This window comes from Rattus rattus, chromosome 5 (genome assembly GCF_011064425.1).
Source record: "Rattus rattus isolate New Zealand chromosome 5, Rrattus_CSIRO_v1, whole genome shotgun sequence".
NCBI classification, from domain to species: Eukaryota; Metazoa; Chordata; class Mammalia; order Rodentia; family Muridae; genus Rattus; species Rattus rattus.
The window spans coordinates 40,636,600-40,656,831 of record NC_046158.1 but is presented as its reverse complement, the minus strand read 5'-3'; the positions used below and the strand labels follow the sequence as shown (position 1 = coordinate 40,656,831).

At 37.1% G+C, this 20,232-nt stretch overlaps 1 protein-coding gene and 1 long non-coding RNA gene across 8 annotated transcripts in view; both read left to right on the top strand.

The window, feature by feature from the left end:
- Window positions 1–20,232, top strand: part of Kcnh7 (potassium voltage-gated channel subfamily H member 7) — a 489,779-nt gene that overhangs the window by 115,200 nt on the left and 354,347 nt on the right. The window lies entirely within an intron of this gene.
- The window catches only part of LOC116901456, a 22,076-nt gene that overhangs the window by 896 nt on the left and 948 nt on the right, over window positions 1–20,232 (top strand). Inside the window, exon 2 of the long non-coding RNA XR_004387996.1 lies at window positions 3,016–3,018. This is a non-coding gene — a long non-coding RNA (uncharacterized LOC116901456). The remainder of the gene's footprint in view (window positions 1–3,015; window positions 3,019–20,232) is intronic.

Below are 20,232 nucleotides of genomic sequence, written 5' to 3'. Positions count from 1 at the left end.
CCTGAAACCCAGCTATACCTCTTCTGGGCATATACCCAAAAGATGCTCCAACATAAAACAAAACACATGCTCCCCATGTTCATAGCAGCCTTATTTATAATAGCCAAGCTGGAAAGAACTCAGATGCCCTTCAACAGAGGAATGGATACAGAAAATGTGGTACATCTACACAATGGAGTACTACTCAGCTATCAAAAACAATGACTTCATGAAATTCATAGGCAAGTGGAATGAACTAGAAACTATCATCCTGAGTGAGATAACCCAATCACAGAAAAACACACTTGGTATGCACTCATTGATAAGTGGATATTAGCCCAAAAGCTCAAATTACCCAAGATACAATCCACAGACCACATGAAGTTCAAGAAGGACGATCAAAATGTGAATGCTTCACTCCTTCTTAAAAGGGGGAACAAAAATATTCATAGGAGGGGATATTCAGGCAGTTTGGAGCAGAGACTGAAGGAATGGCCATTCAGAGTACCTGTGGCCCATCTATATACAACCACCAAAACTAAATACAATTGATGAAGCTAAGAAGTGCATACTGACAGGAACGGATATAGATGACTCTGAGAGACACAGCCAGAGCATGTCAAATACAGAGGTGAATGTTAGCAACAAACTATTGACGAGAATGAGATCCCCATTGGAGGAGTTAGAGGAAAAGATTGAAGGAGGCTGAAGAGGTTTGCAATCAGACAGGGTTTACAACAATACCAACCAACTTGGAGCTCCCAGGGGAATAAACCAGTACCCAAAGACTATCCATGGATGACCCATGGCTCCAACTGCATATTAGCTGAGGATGGCCGTGTTGGACCCCAGTGGAAGGAGAAGCTCTTGTTTCTGCCAATGTTGAACTGGTGGCGGGAAGAGGGATGGATGGGGAGGGAAAACCTTTAGAGAAGAAAGGGAGGGAAAGGGATAGGGGGCTTATGTCTGGAAAAACAGGAAGGGAATAGTATTTTAAGTGTAAATAAAAAATATCAATAAAAAAAAAAAAAAAATTTTCATTACTTGACAACAATCCAAAGAAACTGTTTTAAAAAAAGTCTTACTTGTTCTTTATATAATCAGTACCATTACCTGCTGGAAGTAACTCTTCATGTACCTAAAAGAAATGAAATTTGGCAGATGGATGTATTTCACTTTGCAGAATTTGGGAAACTAAAATTTGTATATCATACCATTGATATATTTTAAGATTTCAATAAACTTCTGCTCTGAGTTCTGAAAAAGGCTGATTCTGTAATTCCACATTTTCTTGCAAGTGATGCTTATCATGGGTGAAACCTTTACAAATTTAGACTGATAACACCTCCACAAACATTTCCAATAATATGAAGCTTCTTTGCCCTATTATTACAAAGTATATTACAAGTATACCATACAATCAATAGGACAATCAGTTATACAAAATCTAATCATAACTTAAAGGAGATGCTTAATAAACAGAAAGGGAATAAGAACTCCCAGAAATAGACAGCCTACTGACTTATTAAGTTTAATTTGGCATTTTGTTGAATGCAAGGGCAACAGTTATTGAAAGGCACTGGATGATACAAACCAAACCAAACCAAAACAAAAACATCAAACCAAAACCAAAATCAAAGCAGAAAACAAACAAAAAAATAAACCTGCTGATTTAATTAAATCAACCTGTATACTTTAATGACATTTTAACATTGGAATGGAAGTCAGGGGAATGGTGCAGTTAGGGGAGAGAGTTTTGTCTAAAGATATCTACATATATACATATATGAAATTGGTCTGGGTGAAATTGCCAAAATAACAGTGGAATAAAGCTCATCATCAAATAAACTTTGGGTCCTGGAAATGTGTTACATTTGTCAACTTGTCTGTTAAAGGGGCCCCATGGGAACCTCCAGACAACTCAGGTTATTGCTACAGCTATTGCTTGCTCTCCACAGCCATGTAGGATACATGAGTAAAAGGGTTGTAGAAACTTCCTCCATGGGTAAAGAGGGCCTTTGAGGCTAGGCATTGGGCACATGGGTCTCACATAAAGCCCTTGAAAGGCCATTGTGTGATGCTGTGGAATTGAAGCCTGGCATTGCATTGGAAACTCTAAGCTGTTAGTGGTGCCAGAGCGGTGAGACATTTCCCAAGAACTGAAGACAGGGAGAAAAGCATGTTGGAATGAGTAAAGCTAGGAGGATAGAGCCTTTTAACTTCTCTGAAATCAGATATGGTGGTACAGAATTTGTAATTTGCCATGCTGGGGTTTGGTCCTGTATTTCTTCAGTGCCCTGATTCTTCCTTCTTGGAGTGTTGATGTATATATATTCTATGCCATTGTGTTGGAAGTGTATAGTTTTGAGTTTGATTTTATAATTAGGAGATTCTCTTCTATTTTAGAACAGATTTTTGGACATTTAAATTTGATTGAAGATTATGGAGACTTTGAGTAGGACTAAATTTGTTTTGCATTATGATGTAGACATGAACCTGTGAAGGCAAGGGGAGTAGAATGTGATGCTTTCAATGAGGAATGGTCACTGTGGGTTCATACGTCCCTATATTTGGTCCCCTGTTGGTGAAACTATTTGGGCATGATTTGGGAAGTATATCCTTGTTGGAGAAAGGTGTGTTAGTGTGGGTAGGATTTTAGTTTTCAAAAGGCTTATGTATTTGCCATTGCTCTCTTTCTGACTTGTGATTATGCAACAAGATGTGAGGTTTTGACTTTTTCTTTAGTCCGGTATTGTCTTTTTTTTTTTTTTAATTAACTTGAGTATTTCTTATTTTCATTTCGAGTGTTATTCCCTTTCCCGGTTTCCAGCAAACATCCCCCTCACCCCTCCCCTTCTTTATGGGTCTTCCCCTCCCCATCCTCCCCCCATTGCCACCCTCCCCCCAACAGTCTAGTTCACTGGGGGTTCAGTCTTAGCAGGACCCAGGGCTTCCCCTTCCACTGGTGCTCTTACTAGGATATTCATTGCTACCTATGAGGTCAGAGTCCAGGGTCAGTTCATGTATAGTCTTTAGATAGTGGCTTAGTCCCTGGAAGCTCTGGTTGCTTGGCATTGTTGTACATATGGTGTCTCAAGCCCCTTCAAGCCCTTCCAGTTCTTTCTCCGATTACTTCAACGGGGGTCCTATTCTCAGTTCAGTGGTTTGCTGCTGGCATTCGTCTCTGTGTTTGCTGTATTCTGGCTGTGTCTCTCAGGAGCAATTTACATCCGGCTCCTGTCGGCCTGCACTTCTTTGCTTCATCCATCTTGTCTAATTGGGTGGCTGTATATGTATGGGCCACATGTGGGGCAGGCTCTGAATGGGTGTTCCTTCTGTGTCTGTTTTAATCTTTGTCTCTCTATTCCCTGCCAAAGGGTATTCTTGTTTCCCCTTTTAAAAAGGAGTGAAAGCATTCATTTTGATCATCCGTCTTGAGTTTCATTTGTTCTAGGCATCTAGGGTAATTCAAGCATTTGGGCTAATAGCCACTTATCAAAAGTGCATACCAAAGGTTACCTCACTCAGGATAATGTTTTTCCAGTTCAACCATTTGCCTATGAATTTCATAAAGTCATTGTTTTTTTATAGCTGAGTAATATTCCATTGTGTAGATGTACATTTTTCTGTATCCATTCCTCTGTTGAAGGGCATCTGGGTTCTTTCCAGCTTCTGGCTATTATAAATAAGGCTGCTATGAACATAGTGGAGCGTGTCTTTTTTTATATGTTGGGGCATCTTTTGGGTATATGCCCAAGAGAGGTATAGCTGGATCCTCAGGCAGTTCAATGTCCAATTTTTCTGAGGAACCTCAGACTGATTTCCAGAATGATTGTACAGTCTGCAATCCCATCAACAATGGAGGAGTGTTCCTCTTTCTCCACATCCTCGCCAGCATCTGCTGTCACCTGAATTTTTGATCTTAGCCATTCTCACTGGTGTGAGGTGAAATCTCAGGGTTGTTTTGATTTGCATTTCCCTTATGACTAAAGATATTGAACATTTCTTTAGGTGTTTCTCAGCCATTTGGCATTCCTCAGCTGTGAATTCTTTGTTTAGCTCTGAACCCCATTTTTTAATAGGGTTATTTGTCTCCCTGCGGTCTAACTTCTTGAGTTCTTTGTCTATTTTGGATATAAGGTCTCTATCTGTTGTAGGATTGGTAAAGATCTTTTCCCAATCTGTTGGTTGCCATTTTGTCCTAACCACAGTGTCCTTTGCCTTACAGAAGCTTTGCAGTTTTATGAGATCCCAGTTGTCGATTCTTGATCTTAGAGCATAAGCTATTGGTGTTTTGTTCAGGAAATTTTTTCCAGTGTCCATGTGTTCCAGATGCTTCCCTAGCTTTTTTTCTATTAGTTTGAGTGTATCTGGTTTGATGTGGAGGTCCTTGATCCACTTGGACTTAAGCTTTGTACAGGGTGATAAGCATGGATCGATCTGCATTCTTCTACATGTTGACCTCCAGTTGAACCAGCACCATTTGCTGAAAATGCTATCTTTTTTCCATTGGATGGTTTTGGCTCCTTTGTCAAAAATCAAGTGCCCATAGGTGTGTGGGTTCATTTCTGGGTCTTCAATTCTGTTCCACTAGTCTATCTGTCTGTCTCTGTACCAATACCATGCAGTTTTTATCACTATTGCTCTGTAATACTGCTTGAGTTCAGGGATAGTGATTCCCCCTGAAGTCCTTTTATTGTTGAGAATAGTTTTAGCTATCCTGGGTTTTTTGTTATTCCAAATGAATTTGCAAATTGTTCTGTCTAACTCTTTGAAGAATTGTATTGGTATTTTGATGGGGATTGCATTGAATTTGTAGATTGCTTTTGGTAAAATGGCCATTTTTACTATATTAATCCTGCCAATCCATGAGCATGGGAGATCTTTCCATCTTCTGAGGTCTTCTTCAATTTCTTTCTTCAGAGTCTTGAAGTTCTTATTGTACATATCTTTTACTTGCTTGGTTAAAGTCACACCAAGGTACTTTATATTATTTGGGTCTATTATGAAAGGTGTCGTTTCCCTAATTTCTTTCTCGGCTTGTTTCTCTTTTGTGTAGAGGAAGGCTACTGATTTATTTGAGTTAATTTTATACCCAGCTACTTTGCTGAAATTGTTTATCATCTTCAGTAGTTCTCTGGTGGAACTTTTGGGATCACTTAAATATACTATCATATCATCTGCAAATAGTTATATTTTTACTTCTTCTTTTCTGATATGTATCCCCTTGACCTCCTTTTGCTCTGGCTAGAACTTCAAGAACTATATTGAATAAGTAGGGAGAGAGTGGGCAGCCTTGTCTAGTCCCTGATTTTAGTGGGATTTCTTCAAGTTTCTCTCCATTTAGTTTAATGTTAGCAACTGGTTTGCTGTATATGGCTTTTACTATGTTTAGGTATGGGCCTTGAATTCCTATTCTTTCCAGGACTTTTATCATGAAGGGGTGTTGAATTTTGTCAAATGCTTTCTCAGCATCTAATGAAATGATCATGTGGTTTTGTTCTTTCAGTTTGTTTATATAATGGATCACGTTGATGGTTTTCCTTACATTAAACCATCCCTGCATGCCTGGGATGAAGCCTACTTGATCATGGTGGATGATTGTTTTGATGTGCTCTTGGATTCGGTTTGCCAGAATTTTATTGAGTATTTTTGCGTCGATATTCATAAGGGAAATTGGTCTGAAGTTCTCTTTCTTTGTTGGGTCTTTGTGTGGTTTAGGTATAATAGTAATTGTGGCTTCATAGAAGGAATTCGGTAATGCTCCATCTGTCTCAATTTTGTGGAATAGTTTGGATAGTATTGGTATGAGGTCTCCTATGAAGGTCTGATAGAATTCTGCACTAAACTCATCTGGACCTGGGCTCTTTTTGGTTGGGAGACCTTTAATGAGTCCGGTATTGTCTTAACCAATATCTTTTACTGTGAAGACAGCATAACCATGGCAATTTTTAGAAAGCATATAATTGAGAGCTTGTGTACAATTTCAGTGGTTTAAATTATTGCAACAGGGAGCAAAATGGCACATGGATGGCCTGGAAGCAGTAGATGAAAGCTAAATCATTATCCACAGGCAGAGAGACAAAGAGAGAGGTAGGCATTGGGCATGGCTTGGGTTTTTGGTACATTGAAGCCTACTTCCAATGACACACTTCCTCCAACAAGGCCATACCTTCCATTTCATCTAATCCTTTCAAATAGCGATGTTCCCTGAAGACTAAACTCAACTAAACTTTCTTTTATATGGCAACTGCTTACCATGGGATGACTCATCAATATTTGTAAGGCAAGGTCACTTACAATGCCATGGAAGATGGAAAAGAAATGAGTAGAAAACCTTATTTGCCAGATAGCAGACATTGACAGTAGACGGTGTATAGGTTGTAATATCTCCTTATGTAATAGTTTCTTTTATTTGCCAAATATAATGGCTATCTCAGAGGTTTACTGCAGAGTAAGTTCACCCTTCTAGTTCTTTCTGAATTCTGGTTGGCTGATTCAACTCAGCTGTTCTAACTCCAAGCTGATTGATTTAAACTGGCTTCTCTCAGCTCCTCATTGAATTGTTCTGCTTTGCCTCAAATTAAGTCTAGCAATATGTTTTAATCTTCTGGCTCCTCATTCTCTGATTCATTCTGTCTTCACCTGTGTCTAGCTTGTTTTAGCAGTAAAACTGCTCCAGTAAAAACCATCTCTAAACCACACGAACTGAATTGCCACAAACTCAACTCCATTGCACTGACTCCCAGCTCACCAAACACACACACTCTCTGCCTCTCTCTCTCTCCCCTCTCTCTCTCATTGGCAATCATAAGATTGGGAAAAGATCTTTACCAATCCTACAACTGATAGAGGCTTATATCCAAAATATACAAAGAACTCAAGAAGTTAGACCCATGGGAGACAAATAACCCTATTAAAAATGGGGTTCAGAGCTAAACAAAAAATTCACAGCTGAGGAATGCCGAATGGCTGAGAAACACCTAAAAGAAATGTTCAACATCTTTAGTCATAAAGGAAATGCAAATCAAAACAACCCTGAAGATTTCACCTCACACCAGTGAGAATGGCTAAGATCAAAAACTCAGGTGACAGCAAATGCTGGTGAGGATGCGGTGAAAGAGGAACACTCCTCCATTGTTGGTGGGATTGCAGACTGGTACAACCATTCTTGAAATTAGTCTGGAGGTTCTTCAGAAAATTGGACATTGAACTACCTGACGACGCAGCTATACCTCTCTTGGGCATATACCCAAAAGATGCTCCAACATATAACAAAGACACATGCTCCACTATGTTCATAGCAGCCTTATTTATAATAGCCAGAAGCTGGAAAGAACCCAGATGCCCTTCAACGGAATGGATACAGAAAATGTGGTACATCTACACAGTGGAATACTACTCAGCTATCAAAAACAATGACTTCATGAAATTCATAGGCAAATGGATGGAACTAGAAAATATCATCCTGAGTGAGGTAACCCAATCACAGAAAAACACACATGGTATTCACTCATTGATAAGTGGCTATTAGCCCAAATGCTTGAATTACCCTAGATGCACAAAACACATGAAACTCAAGAAGGATGACCAAAATGTGAATGCTTCACTCCTTCTTTAAAAGGGAAACAAGAATACCCTTGGGAGGGAATAGGGAGGCAAAGTTTAGAGCAGAGGCTGAAGGAACACCCATTCAGAGCCTGCCCCACATGTGGCCCATACATATACAGCCACCAAACTAGATAAGATGGATGAAGCAAAGAAGTGCAGTCTGACAGGAACCGGATGTAGATCTCTCCTGAGAGACACAGCCAGAATACAGCAAATACATAGGTGAATGCCATTAGCAAACCACTGAACTGAGAACGGGACCCCCGTTGAAGGTATCAGAGAAAGGACTGGAAGAGCTTGAAGGGACTTGAGACCCCATATGAAGAACAATGCCAACCAACCAGAGCTTCCAGGGACTAAGCCACTACCCAAAGACTACATGGACTGACCCTGGGCTCCAACCTCATAGGTAGCAATGAATATCTTTTTTTTTTTTTTTTTGGTTCTTTTTTTCGGAGCTGGGGACCGAACCCAGGGCCTTGCACTTCCTAGGCAAGCGCTCTACCACTGAGCTAAATCCCCAACCCCAGCAATGAATATCTTAGTAAGAGCACCAGTGGAAGGGGAAGCCCTTGGTCCTGCCAAGACTGAACCCCTGGTGAATGTGATTGTTGGGGGAAGGGCGGTAATGGGGGGCGGATGGGGAGGGGAACACCCATAGAAAAGGGAGGGAGGGGTTAGGAGGATGTTGGCCCGGAATCTGGGAAAGGGAATAACAATCGAAATATAAATAAGAAATTCCCAAGTTAATAAAGATGGAAAAAAAAAGGGTGTGTCTGCATTCCAATCAGTGCAGCCATGTTACTGGATTAAAATTCTTCAATATTTTGTTCTTTCTGTTTAGGTTGAAAATCGTAGAGTTTAATTAACTTTTACAATAGAAACAATTTTCCGTTTCACAAACTTAACAGTCTGAATGTTCTTATGAAGATCCATTGATACAATGATTCTTCTTAATTACAGTGTGATCATTTGTCCTTCAGCAAATGTTCATTTCAGCATCAAGATTTTCATTCTGCAAGTCTGATGATTTTTCCTTCTTCATCTAGTTTGTTGAACATTCCCATGCAGGAGGGGTCAGCTTTCTGTGTCATCTACAATGCTGTCTTAAAGTGTCTCTTCCTTTCTTGAGTTGTATCTTTCATGTGGAAGCTTCCCTTATTCAGATCAGATCTTTATCAATATTGATAGAACCCATATCACCTGTGGAAATATAGACAAAACCTCTTTCCTAATGCAACATGTTCCCTGACTTTCATTTTGATTTTAAAACATTTTAAAACTATACAGAGTGGTCTAATTTAGCAGTTTTTTCTACAGTACAGTGTCTTTCAGCTAATCTTATCCTCTCTTTTTGTTTATGAAAGTGCAATTAAATCTTTATAAATCTACACATTCATGAATTCTATAAATTCCATTCTTGGCTTTACACCAGCGAGCTGGGATTCTCACCCATTTAACACAGAAATATCAAGCCATATTACATAAGATGTCAATATATATATATATATATATATATATATATATATATCTTCAGTTAAAATAGGTATCTATGAAGGAATATTAATCTGAACTCCCCATCTGAGAAAATAAAAATTAGCAGCTTAAATGGAAGCAGGAAGCACACGGGAGCAAGTAGATGATACATCAGGCTAACAGAGCAGAGAGTCTACTTAAGAATAGTGCAGGGAGAGTTGAATGAGTTGGGAGTCTGCTGAGAGGTAGTGTAGTGGAGTTGAGTTTTTGGCATTTGAGTTATTGGAGCTTATAGGCAGTTTTTCAGAGAGATTGCAGAGATAACAAGCTAGACACGAATGAAGACAGGATAATCCAGAGAATGAGAAGGAGCCAGAAGGCTAGAACATATTGCTAGAGTTAGTTTGAGGCAAAGGAGAGCAATTAAGTGAGGAGCTAGGAGAAGCCAGTTTGAATCAGTCAGCTTGGAGAGGAGTTTGAGCCAGAACAATTGAGTTGAACCAGCCAGCCAAAGTTCAGAAAGAACTAGACAGGGTGAGATTATTCAGCCTAAGTCTCAGAGGTTGAAACATTCTAGGCTTAGATTAGATTGTACAGAGACTAGAAGTTCACATGCCTATGCCTAAGGATAGTTAGTAAAGAGAAACACTCTGGACTCAGTTGAAGCCATGCAGTCAGCCAGCTTAGGTATGGCTGGCTCACCCTATCCATTGAAGAAATAAAAGAGAAAGTTAAATTTACAATAAGCATGCATATATATGAGTCTATGGGGGCTATTCTTATTTAAACCTCCACAACCATCATGGACCTTCTGACATGATAATCTAAATTAGACAGTTTCTTTTATTAGTTGCTTTGGTCGTAGTGTTTTATCGTGGTAATGGGAAAATAACTAAGATAATGACAACTGCTTTCTGGTCCCATTTTCTTGAAACACTTTTAGGAATAATTTCACTCTAAAGTATTATGTATCTTTGAAGGTGAGGAATGTTTGTAGAGAACAAAGTATGTATCTTTTGTTAATCTTTTGTTTGGCTATCCTGTACTTTTTTACTTGGAATCGAGTCCTTTAATATTCATGACTATTGTTGAGAAATGATTTTATGCCATTTGTTTTCTTAGTTCTGTGTTCCATTATCCTGTCTTGTCATCACTTATTTCCTCTCTGTTGCCTCTTATTCTACTCGATATGATGCATTTCTTCCAATATTCTCTGTAAGGCTAGCTTGGTGATCATAGCTTTTTTTTTTTTTTAATCATGGAAGCATCTTCTTTACCTTCAACTATTACAGAGATATAATTTTTGCCAATTAAAGTAGGCTGGGTTTGCATCTTTTATTTTATTTATTTTTATTTTTCTTATTTTTATTTTTTATCTTTTTTAGAACTTACAGAACATTGCTCCAAGCTCTTTTATTTCAATTAAAAAAACAGCTTTTGTCCTGATGGACCTGCTCTTTATATGTGACTTTACTCTTTTCTCTTGCAGCTTTCAACATTCTTCTGTATGTTTAGTGTTTTTGCTATAGTACAGCCCACAGTGTTCGTGTATCTTGTCTATTTGATGTCATTTGTGCTCCTTTTACCTGGATGGGTATATCCCTACACTTGGGCAGTTTTCTTATGATTTTATTATAATACTGTCCATATCTTTGACCTAGAAATCCTTTCCCCTTTCTGTGCTTTTAGTTTATAGATTTATCTTTTCTCGATGTTCCAAGCTTTTTGCATACTTTTTTCTATGCTTAAAAACTTAAAAATAGTTAATTTTTATTATTTTATTTTAAGAAATTATTTTCATTGAATTATAAAATTCTTATACCTTATCTTCAAGTCCTAATATATTGTTTTCTGCGTGATACATTCTGTTTGGTGAGATTTTTCTGTATTTTTATTATGCTTTTTGGATTTGTTTTTATTTCTAGTTTTATTTCAGTTTGTGTTTTCTTCATTATCCCTATCTCTTTATTCAATTCAATTTATAGCCTGAATTGTTATTATTTTATTATAATTGTTTATTGTGGTAATTCCTCCTGGCTTCTATGGTTTCTTATTAGAAGCTCTGCCATTCAAATTGCTTTTTTTCTCTATGTAATGTATCTTAGCTGCTTGTAAGACCTTTTCTTTGCCTTTACTTTTCAGAATTTCGATTATGGTATTGTGTTTTCTAGCATTCTCTAGAGGATTATATAAATAATATAAATGAAAAGGGAATTTATTAAAGTGACTTAAGACTTTGTTATGGATAGTCTAATAATGGCTCCAGTTTTCTCCTGACAGAAAAGTGAAGAATCTGGTAGTTGTTCAGTCCACAAAGCTGGTATTTCACTCCATCTTCAGGCTGTATCAGAGTCCTGAAAGACTAGGTTCTAATACCAGAAGTGGGATGGATAAACTTGTCAGTGAGAGTAGTTTCAAGTAGGCAAGAAGCAAAGCTCCTTTTTTTCATGTTCTTTTGTATAGGCTGCTACCAGATGTTTTGGCCTAGATGTGGAGTGGGTCTTCTCTCCTCATATTTGGATGCTTGGTCCTCAGTTGGTGGAAATTTGGGGAAGCATTAATAGGTGTGTCCTTGTTGGAGGAGGTGCGTCACAGGGTTGGGCTTTGATGTTTCAAAAGTTTACTCTGTTCCTAGTTCTCTGTCTCTGCCTCCAACCTTTGGCTAAGATGTGAGCTCTCAGCTACTGCTCCACTGACATGCTTACTTGCTGTCATGTTCCCTGCCATGATAGTCAGACTCACTCTCTGAAACTGAAAAAAAGTGCCAAGTTAACGCTTTCATGTATAATTTGCCTTGTTAATGGTGTATTGTCACAGTAATAGAAAAGATATTAAGACTTCTAGTCAGTCTTTGGTTGGTTTTTTGATACATTATGATTTAGGGTTTTTACTTTTTATTTCTTGGATATTGATATATTGATTTGATATTGGATATCTGAGTATTTTGATATTTGCTTTGCATAATATTCATGGTTTTTAGTTTGCTTAGCATGGGGAAGAGGAAAAATATTGAATACCATCTTTTAATGTTTCAAAGTAGAACAAAATAAAAATTTATTATTGGGGCTAAGAGTTTTTGGACAAAAATGAAATTCTGGCCCACGTGCTGAGAATAAGAGACTGTTGAATTCCCAGTCCTAATATAGAAATCTGTATCATCTCTTCTAAGGGTCAGGGAGGATCATGGAAGAGGTGGATGGGAAGACTTTAGTAGCTGGAGGAAGGAAAGGAATATTATGGAATGTTGTCTTTCTGACATGACATGGCCATTTCTTTCTAAAACGCTTAGCTGAGATTGCCTGCACATGATCTGCACATGATTGTGCCCATCAACATTTAGTCATGAAGTAAGGGAGTAAGGTAGGGTTCAGGAGATCCAGCCTCTGTCCAAAGATTTATAGGCAGTTAATGCCAAGGGAAAGGCTTCTGATGCTCTCCCATGTTCCTGTGTGTCTATAGGCAGTTAATGGCTGCTGAGGGTACAGCCATGATAAATTTCCCATAGCTGTTACTAACCTCTTGCCAGTGTTTCTACAAGTAACCTTAAAAGATAGAAGATTGTTGAACAAAATAAAACCAAACCAAATCATGAAAACGGAAGTGCAACAGGGACTAGCTGGGAACAAGAATAGAATCAATCGAAGTGTAGAGGGGAAGTGACAGGGAGTGATATGGATGAATATAATCAAAATATATTTTATGCATCTGTGAAACTTTCATAATAAAATCTAGGATTATTTATAGCTAATACATGCCAATAAAACCGAAAATGAGAATGGGGTATTTTTCAAGACAGAGGAAAGAAAAACCAAGGAAACAGGTTTTATCAATATTTTTTCAAAAATGAAAGAAAAATAAATTTGAATCTTGATTGAATATTTGCTTATTCTCCAAGCACTTGGCAAACATACATAATGTAACGCTATAACTGGCAGTGTGATTAGGATTAGGAACTCGAGGATCAGCACGATTACTGTTTTTTCTTAGTTCAATATCTAATAAGCAAATATTTACAGCATCATAGGGTCAGCCAGTCTCAGAGAGTGTAGTTAATGAGAAGAAATGCAATTGAAAAGAATGGTTTGTTGAAAAGCAGAGTAGCATAAAAATTGTGCTTATGAAAAATGGCAAGATTGGTACAAAAAAAGAGTAAGGAGTTCATATGGTGAACAGCAGAAGATTAGGCCAAAAATACCTTTGAGTCTTTAATGCTACACTACGGAGGCATTTTATACTTTCAGCAAGCAATGTAAAGTAATGAAAAAGGAATCCTAAAATGACTTGAATTAACACTAAAAAACACACTTTGAGTAAATATGAGAAGTATAGTGATATGAATGGTGTATGTATGAAATGTCACAATTAAACCATTAACTTGTATGCAACTAAAAAATTAATGAAAAGGAGAAGGAAATGAGAAAATGAATGAAAAGGCCCCAAATGGTTTGGTTTTTTTTATTTGTATCCGTATGCATTCTTTAATTTTTGTTTCTATGTGTTGTAAGACTTACTACTTTGCCTTCATCTGTCTTTTCTATCTTTTATTAAATGATCATCTGTGGTAAGACTGGAGAAGGCAGAGGGTCTTGACATGGTTCAGTGGATGGAGGCATTTGCCATCAAACCTCACTGTTTGAATTCAATCCCTGGAACATACGTGGTAGAAGAGATCATATTTGGGTTGTCTTTTGATCTCCACAGGCACACTGAGGTATGCCTCCTCTCTCAGATAAGTAAACAAATAAATATTACAGCAAAAGTAAACAGGAGAATATTGTTTGCTTAAATATGTAGAGTTACTAGATAGAATTGTAGATAGATAGAACAGACACACAGTGAGCTCAGAAACTATTATTTCATATCTGCTTTTATAAATTGCGTCCTCACTAATTGTTAGTATTGGGTGTTTAGATACAGTATCAGCTAGTTAGTGTGCTGCTACCCTCTTCACTACTCTAGGTGACTAATCAATAGTGTTGTGTTATTTTTAAAGAATCTAATACAGTTATACACGTATGAAGGCATATTAATTTTAGGAAACAAACCAGTTCACATTCATCTTGACAAATGGGAATGTATGATTCTAGCTCATTATGTTAGATAAATTTATTTTATCATGCCAAATGTTCAATTGCTTTTTCATGCTTTCTTACCTCATTATCTGCTTTTATGGCCACTTTCTGTGTTTCTTAGTATATTTCATTCATATTTTAAATATTCCCTTCTTCTATAATACCTTATGATTTCCTAATGTATTGCTATATTTTTAAGAAGCTCATATATAATAACATTTTATTTTTATGCTGTCTAAATCTTTTATTTAAAGACATCTGGTATGTTTGGCTCAGTGGACAAAATATGACAGTGCTGAAAAGTAGTATTAGCAATTCTTATGACTTTCTACATATTTTAAGATGTTTATGGCAGAAATTATATACTGTGGTAGATGGAACAGCAGACTAAGGAAAAACATTTATCATTAATATGCTCCTGCTTACTTGTTTGTAAGTTTGAAAAAGCCAGGATATTTTTTGTTATCTTAAATATATGCATAATAGGAATGGTGAGATTTTAAACATAATTCTACCTGTCATCAAGAAAGTTTCTCTTTGCAACAGATGGACACCACACATAGAAAGCTACAGCCAATAAAAAATGCATTGTGGAGCCTAGTCCCAATGGACACATCTACAAAGCACTCTAACACTTAAGGCTTAGGAATCATTATGGAAGAGGGGGCAAGAAGGAAGACTTTAGGAGCCAAAGTATCAGGGAATTTGTGGTATTGTAAATAATAATAAGTATTGTATTATCTGTGTGATTGTATCTCTTAATAAAATCAAAGGTACATTCATTAAAATCTCATGAAAATGATTGTGGAAATATGTCCTGACACCAGTGGATTTACCAACATACTCGGGAAAGGCCTGTGAGGCCTTAGCCCTACAAAGGAGCTATAGACAACAGAGGAAAGCTGTGACTTGGAGAGACGGGCTTCCCCAGGGAAGGGCAAACCAATCTGTTTCCAGTGCTAAATAATCAAGTCTTAACAACATACATACAACTAACATTATTATATGGGTTGAGCCGGTTATATTTAGAAATATATATGTATATACATATTAAGAATGTAATAAAATTAGTGGGAAAAGTAACCACGAATTTGGAGGATTGCAGGGAAGAGGATAAGGGAGAACTTTGAGGGAGGGAATGGAGTACTATTGTAATTATATTATAATCTCAAAACATAAAGTAAAAATGTACGATATGTGGCTTATTTAGAAGAGATCCCTATATGATTAGTAGCAACTTTTTGTTTGAGCTCCTTATGGATTATAAAAAATATGAAAACTAACACTGAGCTGAATTTTTGTGTGTGTATGCCATGCATGCGCTTGTCTGTGTGGTTGTCCATGTATGTTTGGAAGCTTGAGGTCAATGTTGGGTGTCTTCCTCTATTTCTTTCCACCTTACTATGAGACAGGGTCTGGAGCCTACTAGTTGGTAAGTCTGGCTGACTATTGAGTTAAAGAGTTCCACCTTTCTTCTCTCCACTCCCAGCAGTGGGATCACAGATACATGCACATATGAATTTTACAGTTTTTTGTGGGTGATGAAGCTCTGAATTCAGCTCTTTATACGTTCTTTGTAGAAACCTTATCAACTCAATAATCTCCTTAGTCCCTGAACTTTTACTCAACTAACAATGTCTTAGATATTAAAATATTTTGGTTATTAAAGCTGAATTATATGAGATGACGTGCCAGTTAAACCAGTATTGGCAAAGAACCTCAATTTATTTCCCAGCACCCATGGTGGGAACATCACTAGCATCTGCAACTTCAGGTCCAGGTATTTGATGCCCTTGACTGGATTCTTTGAGCATCTATACTTACATGCATGTATACACACATGTGCACACACACACACACACACACACGCACACACACACAGAAACAGACATCTTTAAAACTCAAGTAGTGGCCTAGGGATGTAGGCTATTGGTAGAGTGTTTGCCTGGCACGTACAAGAACCTGGATTTAATCTCCAGTATCATAAAACACACACACATATTCACACACACACACACACACAGAGTCACATACAAACACACACACACACACACACTCACACACACCAAAAACATAACTCCCTCCTTCTAAAAATATTGTTAGTTATCCAATTAATCCTGAGTTCGTATTAATCTAAATTTGAAAAAAATTGTTAGAAAATGGCAACTGGATTTCTGCTTATACTTTTAATTCAGAAGTATTAATTGATTGAGTAATAATTCTGGGAAACTATAATAATGAATGAATGCTATTGTATGAGGCACAAACAAGAACCAGGTTATATTTTGCTAGTCAAGCTTGTATATAATGTTCTCTACTAGATGACAATATTCCAATTCAAATGATTAGAACAGTGATAACTTATTAGTGATTTGTTTAAACTTTGGAAGTCTTCATGTGGTTTTGATGAGGTTAAGATAAAAAAACTTGTACCCAAAAAAATCTAATTCACTCATATATGCATGCTTCTGGTGAGTTCCTGGATTTGTAGAGTAATTCATTATAAATGGAGAACTGTTTTTAAATGGGAATATTTTTCATTTACTGCACATTGGGTACCACTGAGATATATATGTTTTTTTATTTAAGTCACAATGATGGTTCAGACAGACTGGATGACAGGATAAACCCATGATCATTGGAAGTTTTTCAGGTGGTACATTTTTTTTTAAGGTTGAAGTGATTTTAAAATGGTGCATGCTAGGGGTTGGGGATTTGGCTCAGTGGCAGAGCGCTTGCCTAGGGAAGCGCAAGGCCCTGGGTTCGATCCCCAGCTCCGAAAAAAAAAAAACTAGAAAATGGTGCATGCTTAGTAGGGGTGCATGAGAAGAGGGATTCTGGGTTTTTATTTTATTCACATTATGCATGCCAAGTATATTTTTCTTTCCTCAAAAAGTGGTACTATCTTTATTCCGTCTTTAAATCTGTTGCCTTTCTAAGCATAATACCAAAGGCAAAACTCATGAAGAAAAAAGTGATAGATTTACTACAAAAATTTAAATCTTCTGTTTGTCAAAGTTCAATATAAACAAAAGTGAAAGATAACTGACAATTGGGAAGAATGGTGTAATACCTACAGTGAACCAGGGACCCAAACCATGGGAACCACTCAGTTCAGAAGAGCAGCACTGTGTACAGGACATATTTTTGTCTGTAGAGCTAAGAACTGTAATTATGCTTGTTGTTCAGATAAATAGAGTCTTTTACTCAGTAATGAATTATACACTTGGCACTTGTAGGATTGTCTGACTCTAGAAACAATGTTCTTAACCTGTAAACCATACTTGTGAACAATCCTATAGATTGAAAGATTTATACCAAGTATTGATAATGATGTTCTCTAACTGAGAGTATTAAGCTTTTGGTTTTACTTTTCTAAATTTTGACAGCAAAGACAGTATAGAGTTTCTTCAAGTTATCTTTTGTTATGCTAAAGTTTTAAATGCATCAGTAGATATTTGCAAAAGAAAATGTGACTTTTCCCCTTTTCATTCCTAATGAATGGGCACACAGCAGATAATTAATCTTGTTTTTAAAGTGGCCAGTAGTTAGTATGTTATTTTTAGGTCAGCATGAATGATATTTTATTTATAATTTATTTGTGAAAATTTTCTGGGCTCATTTGTCATGCAAATTGTGTTTTTCTTTCTTTAATTTTTCACATTTATATTTATCATCTGTTTGTGATTGTTTCTGCTGTATTTTTGCCCCCCCCATTTATTCTCTTCTAACATAGTTTCTAGTGTTCATCTTTTTTTCCCTACATAAATGAAAATTTTGCCATTCTACTGGCATGGAACTTTTTGTGAAAATGTCTATTATATAACTCAACTCTTCATAATTCATTTAATTTCATTATTTGTTTACTACCTTTCATTGTTACATTTTGTTTTGTGTAAATATTGGACCTTTTAGTTATGTTCTTGTTTTTGAGTGGTTGGAAGTTTTCCTTTTGCGAAAATAATCCCTCTCTCCTCTGATTTCAGTCAGTTTATATTTGGAAGCATGGCACAGTTCTAGATGATTCAATTTGAGAAAGAACTAAAAAAGATCACTGGCAGTCATTTCTCCCAAGGGAAGCTCCAATAGGTGTCTAGACAGAGTTTTCTGTCTCTGTTCTGTGCATCATGAAGAGCAAACTAGGCAGGGATCACAGAACTTGAACTAATGGCATCATATTATAAGAAAATAGATATTCTGAAGCTGCAGTGCATGGCTAAATTATGATAGGTTTTGGTGTTTTGATTTGTTGCAGTTCTAGGATGTGAACACTGAGTGGCACTAAAGCCTAGGTCACAGATGAAATATTAATACAAATTTTAAGATTCAGGGGTCTATTGATAGGTAAAATGACTTTGGAAAGTACAAGTGGAATTTCTCAAAAGTACTTTGAGCATAAATAAAGAAGAGAAAAATGTTAGTTTGACGAGCAGCATTTTGGGGAACTGGAATCTAGCCACCTTAACTCCTGTCTGCAATTTGTTGGAGGGGCAAAAGGCAATCTGCTTTGAAACATCAAAGACAGCCTCTTTATATTTGTTCCTGAGTATGTCCCATTCTCTTCCTATTTTTGAGGAGGAAGAATACATTCTTAGAAAAGGTCTACAGCTAGAATGAACCTTAAAGTATATGGAATTAGAAATGCTTCTATGCTTATATTTGCCACTACACAGTAAATATTACTTCTAGAATCAATGTCAAACCTAAAAGACTAGTTCTGTGTGTTTGTAAATTTTTCTGAATTTGGTAGTTTCCAATGGAATTGAAATACAATTAGAAATTGGTTTTGGAATTTCGGTTCTTTTAGAAGAAAAAAAAGATCTGTAAGTTTTGCTAGTTCTCTGAACTTAAACAAACAAACAACAAAACCAAAAAAGAAAGAGAGAGAGCGCATACATACTGGAGAGAGCTGAACAGTTAGAGGTATTTGCCATCAAGTCTGATTACTGACCCTCAAGACTGCCCTTCACGTATGCATGCTTGTCTCTCTCTCTCTCTCTCTCTCTCTCTCTCTCTCTCTCTCTCTCTCTCTCTCTCTCTCTCTCTCTCACACACACACACACACACACACACAACAAACACACACACGATATGCTTTCCTGTGTCCTTTAGATCATTCTTTCCACGCACTCATTCCCCCCACCAGCTCCTTTTCCTTCCGTCCACACCATCTCCATGTATACTTCTGCACATAGTGCTTCTTTTTTCATTTCTATGTGTTTTATTACCTTTCCTACCAAACTCACTCAAAGCCTTTTATTTCCCATCTCATAGGCCTCTGTCAACACTTTTTTTTTTTTTTTTTTTTGGCTAGGCAAGCGCTCTACCACTGAGCTAAATCCCCAACCCCCCTCTGTCAACACTTAAAAATACAACTTTAACATTGAGAAACCAGAATTAGCATGTGAAATGAAACATGAGGTAGTTGTCTATTTTAATTTGAATATAATAGTTTCTAATTCTATACATTATTTTGAAATTTTCTCAATTTTTCTTAATATTTATCCCCTTGGGTTTATCAACCACCTTTTCATTATCCATTCATCTGTTGATAGACAACAGAAATGATTCCATTTTCTGTTGTCAAAAGAGAAGCAATAACTATGGATGTGCAAGTATCTCTAGGATGCAGAATCATTTGCACAAGTACCAGGAGTGGTACAGCTGGGTCTCTCTTTAGTGTAATGAGCCTCCACATTGATTTCTTTTTTTTTTTTACCAAAATAAAATTTTAATTAGAATGTGTACACTGATGTAGGGTTTTTTTTTTTTATTAACTTGAGTATTTCTTATGTACATTTTAAGTGTTATTCCCTTTCCGGTTTCGGGCAAACATCCCCTCCCCTCCCTTCCTTATGGGTGTTTCCCCTCCCAACCCTCCCCATTGCTGCCTCTCCCCAACAGTCTAGTTCACTGGGGTTAAGTCTTAGCAGGACCCAGGGCTTCCCCTTCCACTGGTGCTCTTACTAGGATATTCATTGCTACCTATGAGGTCAGAGTCCAGGGTCAGTCCATGTATAGTCTTTGGGTAGTGGCTTAGTCCCTGGAAGCTCTGGTTGGTTGGCGTTGCTGTACATATGGGGTCTCGAGCTCC